The sequence below is a fragment of the Vulpes lagopus genome, chromosome X (genome assembly GCF_018345385.1).
Source record: "Vulpes lagopus strain Blue_001 chromosome X, ASM1834538v1, whole genome shotgun sequence".
Taxonomy (NCBI): Eukaryota; Metazoa; Chordata; class Mammalia; order Carnivora; family Canidae; genus Vulpes; species Vulpes lagopus.
In genome coordinates, this window is record NC_054848.1 from 18,375,971 (window position 1) to 18,391,592 (window position 15,622).

The following is a 15,622-nucleotide window of genomic DNA, read 5'->3' on the forward strand; positions in this document are numbered from 1 at the left end:
CCTTTGTGAAGATCACTGTGCATTACCCTTTTACTTATGGATTTCGTCCAAAATGTAGTTTACCTTGCTTCACCTAAACAATGAGCACAACCCTGACTTGTCTTCTCTTATTTCACTTCCTTGGAATGACTTTAGATGTATTTCCCTGGATGACAAGGAGAAAGGGACAAAGCATTTTTACTGGAGGTCAACTCCATTACATTTAGAACTAAATGGGAGACACAAACATGAATCATTAAGGGCTGGGCACCCTATTAGAGCAATAAGCAAATAATTTCCAATTTAATAGCGGGAAAAACTTGACTTTACTTATCCAAATACATGACTATGTTATTTTAATCAAATTCACCACATGTCCTCTATTTTGCCGGCGTGTTATAGGAGTAGCTATCAATAGAAAATTTAGGAAATCTATAAAACTAGCATGGAGATATTACAAGCTAATCTGGTGAAATTCATTTGTTCATTCTACAGATATACTTGAGTGCTTTCTGTATGGCAGGTACTGTTTTAGGTGCTGAATTTATACTAGAAAACAAAACAGAATAATCCCTATCCTCATGGAGCTTACATCCTGATGAGGAAAGGCATACACACATGCACACATACACGTATAATATTTCACTATACATGCTACATATATCTAATAATACTAAGTGCTTTGAAATGAGTAAGTCAGAGAAGAGAGAGCAGGAATATTGAGGGTGGAAATAATTCTAGATAGAGTACTCTAGTGTATTTAAAAAAAAAAGATTTTATTTATTTATTCATGAGAGAGACACACAGAGAGAAGCAGGCTCCCTATGGGGAGCCTGATGCAGTAGTCCATCCCAGGACCCTGGGATCATGACCTGAGCCAAAGGCAGATGCTCAGCCACTGAGCCACCCAGGTGCCCTACTCTGGTGGTTTTAAAACACATCTGCAAATTCTTTGACACATTTCCCATGGAAAGAAGAATCTATATGTTCACACCCCCTTGAATCTGGGCTAATCTCTGTGACTTGCTGATAACCAATAGAATTAAATGAAAGTGAAGTTGCATGATTTTTGAGGTGAAGTCATAAAAACCAGTGCAGTTGACAATGGAGTTACTAGAATTTCCCCAAGTGCACCCTAAGAGGTGGTAAAGCTTAGGCTCACATCTGAGAATCACTGGTCAAGAACATCCATTAGTTTGAGTGCAATACAGATGATTTCTTCTAGACTTGAGTAAGGACTGTTGGTTTTCACCCACTTAGGGCAATAGTATAATGACTGTATGTTCCTATCTACACATTTTTCTGTAGATGACAAACCTGGAAGTGGACAATAAGGAACATTTAGGTAGAACTGACTGTGGTTAGTTCTTGAGAGAAACTCATGCTCTATTATGCTTATTGATTATACCCTGTTAAATAGTCAGAGTGTTCTCTTCTCCCCTTGCTCCCCTGGTCTCCACTCCTGTGGAGTTTGGCTCAATCTCCAGATACAGATATGTACCTTGACAGATATCAAGTCCCAATGGCACTTTATTCTTTCCACTTGCAGCCAAGAAAATAGAAGTTGCTCTTTGTATTTCAAGTATGAAAGGTTTTAATACAGGGAAAAAGAAACATATCAACTCTGTATGATCCAGGGGAGCAAAGTTCAGGGAAGTGGCCAGAAAACATGTCAGCATGAAGCATCCAAGCAGGTGGTTCTCAAGAACTAACATGCAAAGCCCTCTAATCCAAAGAATCTCTGGAAGATGCCAGCTTAAACCTCAATTTGCAGCACTGTGGCGAGCATTTCTCAAGGGCTGCCCCCACCCCAGAAGCTCTGTGAACTTTGTGTTTGTTCACACATCTCCCCAAATTTCCAGTTTCCCTCTTCTCAGACTCAATCTTGGAAGTGAACACAGAGAGAGCATTCTCAAAAATGCAGCTCCCATTTTCTTCTCGGCAATACACTAAAAGTTAGAGGGCGGTGGTGATGAAGACAAGTTGACAACAGACAATCCAGCCTGCTTGCTTTATACAGCCTTTGTGGTGATTAAATGAAATGATGCATATAAAATGATGGAAGAGCATTTAGCTGGAATAAATGTTATCTATTATTAGTATTAGTATATTATCATTGGCAACTGTATGCCTGAGGAGGAAGATTGATATGATCCCATTATTTTCTGATATCTTTATTCAGAAGTAGAAATTTTGGGCAAAACCCCAGCTTCTTTATCTCTTAGAATTGTACCTTTCCCTTTAGCCCAGATTAAGGTCCCTTTCCAAAAGAGGATTTTGAGGTACATATACAGACAAATTAAATGTAACTCTCACAGTGAATTAAAATATCATCATCCAAAACTCTAAGCTGCTATAGGTTTGGACTTTGCATACTAATTCAAAGATAGGGAAACCTTTCAAGAGTTTACCAAAAAAGACAGAAAATTGTAATTGGAAAATTAGAACATCACTTTTACTGACAGAAAATATTTTCTAGCGTCTCTTTCAAATTGGCAAATCTGTATTTAATATAAAGTGTTTAAACTTTTAAAAGATAGTTTATGTATTTAGGCTGGGGCAATAAAATGAAAGACACACAAACAAATATTACTCTTCAGCTGTAAACGAGATACCATAATGAATTAATAGATCATTTATCTGCAAGTGGACACTTTTTATGCTTGAGAATATATTTTATATCTCTTCATTAACATGAGGTAAGCACTGACTGTGGATTTAATTGGAGCTTTCAGAATACCTCAGTGCGCACGTTGTACATAATTTAAAGGTATTCACGTAATCAAGCTTTGTACCAGAATTATTCCCTCCTAGTGCTAACAAGGGTACGATCTGACATTTGTTTTGAAGAATATGACCAGAATGGTCAATACAGTGTTGTTCCTTCTGCTCTTTTGAATCGCTTTGTTACTTTTTAAAAAAGGATTCAAAGCAATCATCAAATAAAATAAATGACAGTTTGGGAGTTATAGGAAACCCTTCCACTTCAGTAATTGAAAGCACAGTGATTTTTTTTTTCCTTAAGGCAGTCTCTTACAGAAATGTTCTGTGTCTTTAATAGATGGAAAACATCTCCAGATTTCATCAGTCTTCTGGGATTCAAAAAATTTCAACATTTCTACCACTCCAACTGTATCGAGGAGTCTTAGAGACTATTCTGTAGGCCAGCCAAAGAGTTTAGTGTTACTTTTCCATCTTGAAAAATGTCTGTATTTAATATACTATAAAAATAAAAGGTGATGCAAAATGTTGCATAAAAAATTCTTTAAAAAATACTAGGACTTGGGGGATCCCTGGGTGGCGCAGCGGTTTGGCGCCTGCCTTTGGCCCGGGGCACGATCCTGGAGACCCCGGATCGAATCCCACATCGGGCTCCCGGTGCATGGAGCCTGCTTCTTCCTCCGCCTGCGTCTCTGCCTCTCTCTCTCTCTCTGTGACTATCATAAATAAATAAAAGTTTAAAAAAAAAATACTAGGACTTAACATTCTTCATTCAAGTAGAGAAACACTGCTATATGGGAATTATATTCTAAACTTGCTTATATTTACTTCAGCTCCTTTCACAAATTATATCTCTTTCAAGTTGGTGGTTACTTCTAGACCAAAAAAGAAGGGAATGTCTGTGAAAAGGGACAGACATGCAGGAAGCATCACTTGTTCAGTAATATTCATTTTATTAGGCTGGAGCATGGGTGCCTTTTATTATTATATTTTTACTCTGGGTATATGCATGTAATTTTCTGTATTTGCTGTATTTGAAATATTTTTTATGATAAAGTTTCTGGGCTATTGTTTATAGACATCTTTCAATTTAGTAGGTAATGCCAAACTGTTTTCCCTAGCAATAATTCAAATTTATACTTCCATGACCAGCGTATAAATGTTCCAGTAGTTTCACATTTTCACCCAAACTTGGCATAATCAAACTCTAATTTTTTTTTGCCAGTTTGGAGAGTGGAAAATTTTATCTCCAGATGTCCTGGTAAAATGGCAGATTGAACATACGCCTTTATATCTACTTTTCCCCAAAGTCAACTTAAACAGCAGCAAAGGATTTTTTAAAGGCATAAACCCACAGAGAAAAAAGAGAATAGAAGACAAGACAAGAGAAACAAAATTTTGGAAGTGTGAAACGAGATAGATGAGTAGATTCTTCCCCAGCAGACACAGGAAAGCTGAGTCCTAGGCTGCTTGTGGGAAAAGCTTAGAAGCAACAGATTTATACTGAGTAATCAGGAATACTGGTATTTCTGAAACTGGACATGCAGTTGAGACTGAAAACAGAAGGACATGTTGAAACATAAAACACTTACGGTCCCTAGATATCCTACCTAGTCATTAGAGCTGATCAAGTACTCCTTTAGCATTCTGGGAGAAAATTAAAGGGATAATTATCTAGGATTTGAAAAGAATAAAATATAGAACCTGGAAAACACCAGGCATTGCTGAGAGCAAACATGTAATATAAAACAACCACAACAACATAGGTGGATTAAGTGAATGTCTACACACTGAAAAGAAGCCCTTCAGTCATTTCCCCAAAATCCGTCATCAAGAGATATATCCTCAATGCAATAGACTGAAGGATTATTTTCTGAGGTCACACAGCTGGAGAAGAAAGGACATCAAATCATGGTATCAGAAGTTTCCCACCCAAGTGGCCCAACTTAGACTTGAATACCTTGAGGTCCCCAGTCAATAACTGCCATTCTACCCCACCATAACTTTTAGTTAGTTTGATGACTGAGAAGCATAGACAAGGATTACAAGATTTTGGAGGAAAGTCTCTATCATGGAGAGACAAAATGAATAAACAAAAAAAATACTTGCAGGAAATGGAAAATATGCAAGTAGAAGAAAAATTAAATGGGTACCCTATTTTGAATATATGAAATAAGAACAAGATGCTATTTTTAGAAACAAAAGAATATTTAGAAAATAAAAATGACATTTTGAAAATTAAAAGTGTAACAGAAGTAAACAACTGAGGTAAAAGTGCAGGTAAAGAAAATCTATCATAAAATTGAGTAGAAAGACGAAGAAATGGAAAAGAGAAGAAAAATAGAGAGGATCAAATTAGGTAAATAGAACCAACACTAGAATGATTTGACTTTCAGGAAAAAAAAATCAAGAAAATAGAAGGAAGAAAATACTCAAAAATGATCAAGAACTTTCTTTGGAATAGAAGAAGAGGACTTTCCATATTGAAAGGACCAAATGAATACCCAGCAGAGTAGGTGAATACTGACCTGCATAATCATAAGATTTCACAACAGTAACATAGGAAAGATCTCATGACCTTTGAGGCAGAGAAGAAACGGGGATCAGAATGGCATTTGGAAAAAAAGAATGGTATTTGGCTTTTTACATATAAGATTGGAAAATTGAAGATCGGCAACCAATGACTTAAATTTGTTTTAATTCAATTTCTTTCTTTTTTTAGATGATTGTAGATTTACATGCAGTTGGGAGAAATAATACAAATAAATCCTTTCTAACATTTCTGCAGTTTGTCCAAATGATAACATTATGTAACACTGTAGTGCAGTATCATAAACAGGATATTGACACTGATATGATTTACCAATCTTATCCAAATGAATGTCTGTACTCACTTGTGTGACTGTGTGTGCATGTGTGTGCGTGTGTGCGCTAGTATGTACTTCTATTCAAATTTATCACATGTGGGTTTTATGTATTCACTACTGGGGTCAAGATACAGAACATTTCATCACCACAAGGATCTGTCATGTTGCCCTTTTATTTTTATTTTTTAAAATTTTATTTATTTATTCATGAGAGACACAGAGAGAGAGGCAGAGACATAGGCTGAGGGAGAAGCAGGCTCCCTGCAGTGAGCCCACTGGGGGACTCGATCCCAGGACCCCAGGATCACAACCTGAGCCAAAGGCAGACGTTCAACCACTGAGCCACCCAGGTGCTCTAAGAACGTCTGAGATTTAAACAGGCGTCCATGTTACCCTTTTATAATCACATCTACCTCCCTTGATCCCTCCCTCAGTCCTGACCCCTGACAATCACTAATCTGTTCACCACTTATCATTTCAAGAATGTTCTATAAATGGAATCTTATAGCATGTAATATTTTTGGATTGACTTTTTTCATTCAGCATAATTCTCTGAAAATCCATTTAAGTTGTTGTATGTAAACACAGCCTGTTTGAAAAAAAATTTCTGAGTAGTATTTCATGGTATTAATGTACCAGTTTGTTTATTCACTTGTTGAAGGACATCTGGGCTGTTTTACATATTAATAATAATGCTTCTATGAATATTTGTGTATACAGGTTTTTATTTGAGCATAATTTCCATTTCTCTGAAGTCAATGCCCAAGAAGGCAATTGCTGGGTCATATAGTAATTACATGTTTAGTTTTATAAATAAAAAGCAAAAACTGCCCAACTGTTTGAATGGGTGAGACATCTGGTTTCCGCGAACCCTCACCAGCATTTGGTGTGGGCATTTTTAAAACTTTAGCCATTCTTATAAGTGTATAGTTATATCTCATTGTGGTTTTAGTTTGCATTTTTCTAATGGCTAATGAAGTTAAACATCTTTTCATGTGCTGATCTGTATATCCTTGATAATGAAATTTCCATTCATGGTTTCTACCCACTTTGTAAGTGGGTTTGTTTTTAATGTTGAGTTTTGAGAATTCTTTACATATTCTGGATACTAGTACTTTATCAGAATATCGGTTTTTTAGAAAGATTTATTTATTTACTTGAGAGAGAGACAGAAAGAGCAATAAAGAGTGGGGGGTGGCAGAGGGAGAGTGAGAGAGAGAGTCTCAAGCAGACTCTGCAGTGAGTGTGGAGCCCAATGCAAGGTTCAATCTCATGATCCTGAGATCATGATCTCACGACCTGAACTGAAAACAAAGGTTGGACACTCAACTGGCTGTACCACCCAGGGGCTCCTTTATCAGAATATAGTTTAAAAATATTTTCTTCAGTCTATAGCTTAACTTTTCATTCTTTTAACAGGGTTTTCTGTGGAGCAATACTTTTAAGCTTGATGAAGTCCTATCAAGTTTTCCTTTTATAGCTCATACTTTTTGTGTCCAGACTGAGAACGGCGTAGCACTAGATTCTGGGCTTAGCACTAGATTCTGAAGATTTCTCCTATTATATATTTTTTTTAAATTCTATCGTTGTAGGTTTACAATTAAGTCTGTGATACATTTTGAGTCAATATTTGTATGAGATGTAAGGTTTAAGATACTATTTTTTTTGCATATGGTTGTCATAATGTTCCAGCATCATTTATTGAAAAGGATATTCCTCCCCCATTGAAGTGCTTCTGTCCTTTGTCAAAAATATATTAGGCATATTTCTAGGTTCCCTTTATTATTCTGTTGATCTATGTTTCTTTTCTTCTGCCAACCCAACACAGTTTTACTTAACACACCAGTATATGGTAAGCCTTAATAGCAGGTAGAATGATTCTTCCCACTTTATTCCTCTTTTTCAAGACTGCTTTAGCTAAACTACTTCTTGTGTCTCTTTATATCAATTTTGAATAAGCTTGTCCATGTCTACCAAAAAAAAACATGCTGGGATTTGATTAGGAACTGCTTTAAATCTAAAGATCAATGTGGGGAGAGCTGACATCTCTACTATATTGAGTTTACCAGTCCATGGATAATGGTATGTCAGACTTAAAATTTTTGAGGAAGATATTACTTACAATCTAGGATCCTCTGTCTAGTTTTATATTAGAATAAAAAGACATTTTTAGACTTCTGGTTTCTGGTTCTTCATGGAAGGAACTTGGAAGTTACTACTCTGTCCTAAGAACAAGTAATAAGGCAAACAAACTAGTATGTCAACACTTCTTATCAAACTGTAAGAGAAGTTAGGTCACAGGGCAAACTGCTGATCCCCAAACTGGAGAGTCTGACAAGCAAATATAGAGAATCACTACTTACTGGAGTAGAAACTTATGAGATTTCTGAAACCTCTTTGAGAACTACCACCTGGGTAAGAAAATCAGAAAGACAACTGATGAATTGCTAGAAGTTCAGGGTGAACAAGCCTAAGAGGTTCAAAACTCTAGAGGGACCCAGTCACGGGGGCCTCCCACACTTTGATGAGTTTTACCTCCAGGAGCTTGATCACAAAATATCAGAGAAAAATCCTCATTCTTCTGGCAGGGGACGAGCAAAAGGAACCATTCTGAAATAAGCCATGTTGAAGGATGCCAAATGAAGAAACATACCTCCGTTCTTAACAAGGTCTGTCTTCAGGACAAATTAACCAGAGCCTCATTGCTGGGGTTTTACCACAGCCGAAATGACCCAGAGGAAGGGAAATACCCACCAGCCCTCTCTAGCTTTCCACCTGGGAGAACAGAAACACCCAACTAGACCCACTCTACCCAGCCTGTTTCACCTCAGTGGGAAAAAAAAATCTGAGAAGCACTTGTGAAGTTCACAGTCCATAGGCATAGCTTCACTAAAAGACTAAGAATAGAGGATACTTTCCCTCCTCCACACCTTACCACAACATTACTAAAGGCCTACTTACAGCATTTCATTTTACCAAGTACATCCTATTTGGCTATCAAGAAAAAATTTTAAGACATACAAAAGTGCCACCCTCCCCCCCAAAAAAACACAGTTTGAAAAGACAGAATGGGTATCAAAATCAGACACAGCAGGGATGTGGGAACTATCAGGATGGAGATTTAAAACAACTATGATTAATATGCTAAGAACTCCAATAGATAAAGTAGGTAACATGCAAGAACAGATGGGCAATGTAAGCAGACAGATGAGAATAACAAGAAAGGATTTTTTTAAACGTCAGAAATCAAAACCACTGTAAGAAAAATAAAGAGTGCCTTTGATGGGCTCATTACTGGACTGGTAAGAATCTCTGAGGTTGAGAATATATCAACAAAAACCTTTAAAACTGAAATGCAAACAGAAAATGAGGACTGAAAAAAAAAAACCCAGAATATCTAAGAACTGTGAGAACTACAAAAAGTGTAACATATGCCCAGTGGGAATGCCAGAAGGAGAAGAGAGAAAAGAACTGAAGAAAAATTTGATACGATATGTAATATTAATATATAATAAATATTTTATGTAAAATATTTTATATAATACATAAGGAAAAAATAATGATTGATAGTTTTCCCCAAACTAATGTCAAACACCAAATCACAGATCAGGGAAGCTCAGAGCACAGAAAGCAGGATAAATGACAAAAAGTATTAAAAACTACACCTAGGCATATCATACCCAACTATAAAACATCAAAGGAAAGGATAAATCTTGAAAAAATCCAGATGAAAACAATCCTACTTAGATAAGACCAAAAATAAGAATTATTTACAACTTCTCAAAAAACATGCAATCAAGAAGAGAGTGGAATAAAATATTTATAGTGTTGATAGAATAAGCTCATCAAATTCTGTACTTGTGAAATCATCCTTCAATAGTGAAGGAGAAATTAAGACCTTCTCAACCAAACAGGAATTGAGGGAATTCCTTGCCAGCAAACCTGCCTTGCAAAAAAGGTTAAAAGAAGTTTCTTAGAAGGAAAATAATACAGGCTGGAAACTCAGAAATACATAAAAAAAGGAGGAACATTGAAAAAGGAGTAAGTAAAAACAACTTTTATTTATTCTTAATTAAGCTAACATATAACTGTATTCAAAAAGTAATAGCAACAATGTATTCAATTATGTATCTTATGTATGTATATATGTTTATGCAGTATTATATATAAGTAAAATGACTGATAGCACTGATATAAGGCCCTGGTGGGATGAATTAGGATTCTTGCAAGGTACTAAAACTACCTGTGAAATGGTACAGTGTTATTTGAAAGTGAACTTAGATTAATTGTAAATGTATATTGCTCCTTTTTTGCCAATTTGAATGCATTTTATTTCCTCTTGTTGTCTGACTGCTGAGGCTAGGACTTCTAGTGCTATGTTGAAAAACACTGGTGAGAGTGGACATCCCTGTCATGTTCCTGATCTTAGAGAAAAGGCTCTAAGTTTTTCCCCATTAAGAATGATATTTGCAGGGGGATCCCTGGGTGGCTCAGCGGCTTGGCGCCTGCCTTTGGCCCAGGGCGTGATCCTGGAGTCCCGGGATCGAGTCCCACGTCAGGCTCCCGGCATGGAGCCTGCTTCCCCCTCTGCCTGTGTCTCTGTCTCTGTCTCTGTCTCTCTCTCTCTCTGTCTATCATAAATAAATAAATAAATCTAGAGAAAAAAAAGAATGATATTTGCGGGACACCTGGGTGGCTCAGTGGCTGGGCATCTGCCTTTGGCTCAGGCATGATCCTGCAGTCCCGGGATTGAGTCCCACATCAGGCTCCCTGCATGGAGCCTGCTTCTACCTCTGCCTTTGTCTCTCCCTCCCCCTCATTCTCTCTCTGTGTCTTTCATGGATAAATAAATAAAAACTTAAAAAAATAAAAAAAAGAATGATATTTGCTGTGGGCTTTTCGTAGATGGCTTTTAAGATGCTGAGGAATGTTCCCTCTATCCCTACACTCTGAAGAATTTTCGTCAGGAATGGATGCTGTATTTGTCAAATGCTTTCTCTGCATCTATTGAGAGGATCATATGGTTCTTGTTTTTTCTCTTGTTGATGTGATCTATCATGTTGATTGTTTTATGAGTGTTGAACAACCTTGTAAAGACAAACTCAAAATGGATGAAAGATCTAAATGTGAAACAAGAATCCATCAAAATCCTAGAGGAGAACACAGGCAACACCCTTTTTGAACTTGGCCATAGCAACTTCTTGCAAGATTCATCTATGAAGGCAAGGGAAACAAAATAAAAAATGAACTACCAGGACTTAATCAAGGTAAAAAGCTTCTGCACAGCAAAAGAAACAGTCCACAAAACTCAAAGAACCTATGGAATGGAAGAAGATATTTGCAAATAACATATCAGATAAGGGGCTAGTATCCAAGATCTATAAAGAACTTCTTAAACTCAAAACCCAAGAAACAAACAATCCAATCATGAAATGGGCAAAAGACAGAAATTTCACCAAAGAAGACATACACATGGCCAACAAGCACATGAGAAAATGCTCCGCATCCCTGGCCATCAGGGAAATACAAATCAAAACCACAATGAGATACCACCTCACACCAGTGAGAATGGGAAAAATGAACAAGACAAGAAACAACAAATGTTGGAGAGGATGTGGAGAAAGGGGAACCCTCTTACACTGTTGGTGGGAATGTGAACTGGTGCAGCCACTCTAGAAAACTGTGTGGAGGTTCCTCAAAGAGTTAAAAATAGACCCGCCCTATGACCCAGCAATTGCACTGCTGGGGATTTATCCCAAAGATACAGATGCAGTGAAACACTGGGACACCTATACCCCAATGTTTATAGAAGCAATGTCCACAATAGCCAAACTGTGGAAGGAGCCTTGATGTCCATCGACAAATGAATGGATAAAGAAGAATGTGATATATATATATATATATATATATATATATATATATATATATCTCCACCATTTGCTTCGATGTGGATGGAACTGGAGGCTATTATGCTGTGAAGTAAGTCAATTGGAGAAGGACAATCATTATATGGTTTCACTCATATGGGGAATATAAGAAATAGTGAAAGGGATTATAGGGGAAAGGAGGCAAAATGAGTGGGAAAAATTAGAGAGGGTGACAAAACATGAGAGACTCCTAACTGGGAAATGAACAAGGGGAAGTGGAAGGGGAGGTGGGTGGGGGGAATGGGGTGATAGGGTGATGGGCGATGAGGAAGGCACTTGACGGGATGAGCACTGGGTGTTACACTATATGTTGGCAAATCAAACTTCAATAAAAAGTTTATAAATAAATAAATAAAATAAAATAAATGTATATTGCAAACTCTAGGGCAGTCACTAAAAATAATCAAATAAAAATAAATTTGAAAAGCAGTATAACTGATATGTTAAGAAAGGAAAGAAAATGCAATCATACAAGTGCCCAACAAAAACCAGAGTCAGAAAAAGAGAGAAAGACAAAAAAAAAAAAAAAGGAACAAAGAACAAAGGCAACAAATAGAAAATAACAACAAAAATGGTAGATTTTATCCAGTTATATTAATGATTATTTTGAATTCAGTGGTCTAAATGCCTCAATCCATAGATCAATGGACTACAACAGAAAGCCCAGTAATAAACCCATGCATATATAGTCAATTAATTTACAACAAAGCAGCCAAGAATATACAGTGTGAAAAGGAGAGTCACTTCAATAAATGGTGCTGAGAACACTGGATAGCCATATGTGAGAGTGAAACTGGACCCCTAACTTACACCATGCACAAAAATCAACTTGAAATGGATGAAAATCAACTTGAAATGGATGAAAAGACCTGAAGCCATAAAATCCTAAAAAATGTAAGCTCCCTGATATTGGTCTTGGCAATGATTTTTTGCACCTGACACCAAAAGCAAAGGTAACAAAAGCAAAAATAAACAAGTGGGACTACATCAGACTAAAAAGCTTCTGCAGAGCAAAGGAAACCATCAATAAAATAAAAAGGCAACCTACAGAATGGGAGAAAATATCTGCAATTCATGTGATATGAGGTTAATATCCTAAATAAAGAACTCATAGAACGTAGGAGCAAAAAAACAAAAAATAACACAAATCAATTTTTAAAAATGGGCAGAGAAACTGAATAGATCTTTTTCCAAAGATGACATATAGATGGCCAACAGGTACAGGAAAAAGTGTTTGATATAACTAATCATCAGAGAAATGCAAGTCAAAACCATAATGCAATATCACCTCACACCGATTAGAATAGCTAGCATCAAAAATACAAAAGGTAAGTATTGGCGAGGATGTAGAGAAAAGAGAAGCCTTGTGCACTGTAGGTGAAAATGTAAATTGATACAGCTACTACGGAAAACAATATAAAGGTTTCTCAAAAAATTAAAAATAGGTACAGTCAGGTGGCTGAGCAGTTGAGTGTCTGCCTTTGGCTCAGGCCATGATCCTGGGTCCGGGGATCGAGTCCCACATCAGGTGGGACTCCCCTGCAGGGAGCCTGCCTCTCCCTCTGCCCATGTCTCTGCCACTCTCTCTGTGTCTCTCATGAATAAATAAATTTTAAAAGTCTTTTAAAAATTAAAAATAGAACTACACTATGATCCAGCAATCCCATTTCTGGGTATATAAACAAAGGACACAGAAACAGGATCTCAGGAGATATTTGCATTTCCATGTTCATTGTAGCAATACTGATAATAGTCAAAACATGGAAACAATCTAAATGTCCATCAACAGATGAATGGACCAAAATATGTGATATACAAATAACATACCTGATGAAGGGTTAGTATCCAAAATATATAAAGAACTTACACAGCTCAACACCCCAAAAACAAATAATCCAATTAAAAATGGGCAGAAGATATGAACAGACGTTTCTCCAAAGACATACAGATGGCCAACAGACACATGAAAAGATGCTCAACATCACTTATTATCAGGGAAACGCAAATCAAAGCCACAATGAGGTACCACTTCACACCTATTGAAATGGCAAAAATAAAAAAAACATAAGAAGCAACAAATGTTGGTGAAGATGTGGAGAAAAAGGAACGTTCATGCATTGTTGGTGGGAATGCAAACAGGTGCAGTCACTGTGGAAAACAGTATGGAGGTTCTTCATAAAGTTAAAAATAGAACTATAATCCAGCAATAGCCCTTTGTATTTACACAAAGAACACAAAAATATTTACATGGAAAGATATACGCATCCCTATGTTTATTGCAGTATTACTTACAATAGCCAAATTATGGAAGTAGCTCAAATGTCTACTGATAGATAAATGGAGAAAGAAGGTGTGGAATACTGCTCAGCCATAAAAATAATAAAACTTTGCCACTTGCAACAACATGGATGGATCCAGATAGCATGATGTTAAGTGAAATAAGTCAGAGAAAGACAAACACCATATGATTTTACTTATATGTAGAATTTAAGAAACAAAACAAACGAAGAAAAGAAACAAACCAAAAAACCAGACTCTTAACTATAGAGAACATACTGACGGTTACCAGAGGGGGGATGGGCGTGGGGTGGGTGAAATAGGGATTAAGGAGTGTACTTGTCATGATGAGCATGAATAATGTATAGAACTACTGAATCGCTATATTGTACACCTGAAATTAATACAACACTATATGCTTACTATAATAAAATTTTTAAGAAGTGGTATACACACCACATACACACACACACACTGGATTATTATTCAGTCATGAGAAAGAAGGAAATTCTGCCATTTGTAACAACTTGGATAGGACCTTAAGGCATTACACTAAGTATCCTAAATCAATAGAGAAAGACGAATGCTTCAAGGTTTCACTTACATGTGGAATGTAAACAAAACAAAACAGTCAAACTCAAAGAAAATAGAAAAGTGACTGCCTGGGGCTAGGAGGTAGGTAAAATAGAGGTTGGTAAAAGAGTATAGACTTTCAGCTATAGATGAATAAGGTCTGAAGGCCTAATGTAAAACACGGTAACTATGGTAGATAACACTGGATTGCATAATTGAAATTTGCTGAGAGCAGAATTTAAGTATTCTGAAAGAGAGAGAGAAAGAAATATGTGAAGTGATGGATGTATTAACTAGATGGAAAGAATCATTTCACAATGTATATGTATACCAAATCACCGTAATGTAGACTTTTTATTTTTATTTTTATCTTTTTAAATTTTTATTTATTTATGAGAGAGAGAGAGGCAGAGACACAGGCAGAGGGAGAAGCAGGCTCCATGCACCGGGAGCCCGACGTGGGACTCGATCCTGGGTCTCCAGAATCGCGCCCTGGGCCAAAGGCAGGCGCTAAACCGCTGAGCCACCCAGGGATCCCCCGTAATGTAGACTTTAAGTATCTCAGAGTTTTATATTTCAATTATGTTTCAATAAAGTTGAAATTCAAAATAAAGCCCCTATACTGACTTTATAAAAGAAACAAAAGTGGTAGATACTAATCTAATTATATCAATAATCACTTTGAATGTTAATAGTCGAAGTGCTTCAAACTAAAGAGAGATTTTCAAAAAAGACCTACCTATATATAGTCTATGTGAAATCCATTTTAAATATAAACATATATATAGATGGATTGAAAGTAAACAGATGAATAAAATCACACCATGCCAATAGTAATTTTATAAAAGCTGGAGTTGCTATATTAATATCAGAGCAGACTTCAAAGCAAGGAAAAATATCAGAGATAAAGAGGGTCATTACGTTATGATAGAGTTCGTTTTTCCAGGAAGAGTTCATTTTTCCAAGAAGATATAACAATCCTTAATTTGTATGTATCTAAGAACAGAACATCAGACTATGTAAGGCAAAAACTGAGAGAACTGCAAGGAGAAAGATGAATCCACTATTAGAGAGTTCAACGTCCCTCTTTCAGAAATGGGCAGATTTAACAGGTAGACAATCAGTAGGAACATGGTCCAACTCAACAGCACCATTAAGGAACTGAATCTAACTGATAACTATAGATGACTTCATCCAACAATGACAGAATGCCCACAATGCAGGCTCTCAGGCCACTAAAAATCAAACTATAAATCAGTAACAGAAAGATAACCAGAA